The sequence below is a fragment of the Eulemur rufifrons genome, chromosome 28 (genome assembly GCF_041146395.1).
Source record: "Eulemur rufifrons isolate Redbay chromosome 28, OSU_ERuf_1, whole genome shotgun sequence".
Lineage (NCBI taxonomy): Eukaryota > Metazoa > Chordata > Mammalia > Primates > Lemuridae > Eulemur > Eulemur rufifrons.
The window spans coordinates 43,208,561-43,211,255 of record NC_091010.1 but is presented as its reverse complement, the minus strand read 5'-3'; positions in this window follow the sequence as shown (position 1 = coordinate 43,211,255).

Here is a 2,695-nt window from a genome sequence, read left to right as displayed (position 1 = left end):
TCCTCTTAGGACTACTTTTTCTGTGTCCCATAGGTTTTGGTATGATATGTTTCCATTCATGTTTGTCCAAAGAAAATTTTTAATTTCCCTTTTGATTTCCTCATTTCCCCATTGGTGGTATAGGAACATATTGTCTGATTTACATGGATTTGTAAAGTTTTCAAAGTTTTTTTGTTGTTGATTTCTAGTTTTATACCATTGTGGTCGGAAATGGTACTTTATATGATCTCTATCTTCTTAAATGTGCTAAAACTTGTTTTGTGGCTACTGTAGTTTGGATGTTTATCCACCAAATCTCATGTTGAAGTTTGAACTCCAATGTTGGAGGTTGGGCCTAATAGGAGGTGTTTGGGTCATGAGAGTGGATCCCTCATGAATGGCTTGGTGTCATCTTTGCGGTAATGAGTTCTTACTCTATTAGTTCCCACCAGAACTGGTTGTTAAAAGAGCTTCGTACCTTCTCCCTCTCTCTCTTGCTTCCTCTCTCGCCATGTGATTTTTGCACACACTGGCTCCCCTTCCCCTTCCACCATGAGTGGAAGCAGTGTGAGATACTCAGCAGAAACACATGCTGGCACTATGCTTCTTGTACAGCCTGAAGAACTATGAGCCAAAGAAGTCTCTTTTCTTTATAAATTACCCAGCCTCAGATATTCCTTTATAGCAACACAGACTGACAGTGGACTAAGATGTGATCTATCCTGGAGAGTATTCCATGTGCTGCTTAGAGGAATGTGTATTCTGCAGCCGTTGGATGGAATGTTCTGTAAATATTTGTTAGGTCTATTAGGTCTATGGTGTAGTTTAAATCTTGTGTTTTTTTGTTAATTTTTTGTGTCTAGATGATCTGTCTATTATTGAAAGTGGGGTGTCAAAGTCCCCTTCTATTATTGTATTTCAGTCTATCTGTCCTATTAGGTCCAATAATATTTGCTTTATATATCTGGGTGCTCTGGTTGGATGTATATATATTTATAATTTTTATGTCCTCTTGTTGAATTGATCCCTTTATCACATTGTATAGTGACCTTCTTTGTCTCTTTTCACAATTTTTACTTAAAGTTTATTTTACTTGATATAAGTATGGCTACTCCTGCTTGCTTTTAGTTTCTGTTTGCATGGTATATCTTTCTCCATCCCTTCATTTTCAGTCTATTTTAGTGCCTGTGAGAAGAAATATGCCCTGACTTTGAGCTGATCCTGGTGGGGAAGACAGCGTAGCAGAAGCAGGATATCTTGCTCTTCTCTCTGTGATGCTATCCTGGGCTTCCATGCTCCACAGGGATTTTGCTGCCCCCTGGTGCTCTCCAGCATACTTCTTCAGTCACTCTAGTTAAGATATAGTTGTTCATTGTTTTGGTCCATTTTTGTGGGAGGCATGAAGGCCCTGTAACTCTAGTTGTCTATCTTGCTGATGTCACTCTACAGATTGGGTCTTTTTACTTTAATCCTGCTTAGAACTTGGTGGATCCAAGTGTTTTCTTAGTCCAGTTCTTTGGCTTATTTTTATGTTTGATTACTTTTCTCTCTTCTTGAAACTCTTATCAGAAATTTACTAAAACCTCTAGAACTATTTTTCATACCACTTAGTTTATAGTTGTCATTGTTATTATTTTGAAATATATTCTTGGGAAACTCTTGTTTTTATCTTCCTGCTAAATAACTTGAACTGTAGCTAAATATAATTTATTACTCAGGATACCTGTTTTCTTTAAAAAATATTTTTGCAATCCTATTTTTAATTACCAAGAATATTTCCTTTTTTCTAATAAATTGTTCTTTGTATGTAGCTAAATTAACCTGATGCTTTTATAATTATTTTAGCATTTTTTTCTATTTTCTCTAAGTTAACTTCTTCAGGGTTAAGTTTTCTGATTTTCAGTTTGATGTTTGTTATGCTGTTGGATTTCCTCAAATATCTTTCAAGTCTTGAAGTTTTGTTCACATTTGTGAATTTCTTGACACTTTCAAATGTTCATAGTGTTAAATGCTGGATCATTTCCTCACCTAAGTGAGAACGGGCAAAGCAGGCTCTGGCTACCAGTCCCTCATTGGGAATGGATGTGCCAGGAAGGAAACAACTGATATGCAGCCAAGGGACTTTCCTTTGCTGTGTGTGAGCAGTTTCTTTTCTTGACTTGGTGGATTCCTCTCTCCTGTTTTATTTACCTTCCATATCCTTTGAGAGTATTTTTATTTCTGCTTTATAGAATAGGGCTCTGGCAGGAGAGTTGGGATATCTCTACTATTATCTAAGATAAGACTGGCTTCCTATACCCTAATACCTCTGATTCTGGCCTTTTCCCTGGCATCTTTTGGGAACAGGCACTAAGAAAGAGAGCACTTCTTTGTTTTGCTCATATGATAATAGATTTTGACATGTGAGATATTCTTTTTAATTATTTGTTGAGATCATGAACTCCAACTACCCCTTTGAAAATCTGATAGTTTTCACTGTTACTAATATGCCACTAAGATCACTCTTGCTCAAGAAATGAGAGTTAGTTTTTTGGTTGGAATATCCACAGAAACTCAGGAATTAATCAATACTAAAGTGCCGGGTTTTGTTTTTATTTCTACCAACAGGCCAAAGTGTACTAAAGACAAAACATGTTTACTCAGATTTCAAAAACTCAGTATGTATTTAGTGATAAGTTTGCCCTTTGTGTTTATAAAGCCTTTGGATTCTAAGCTT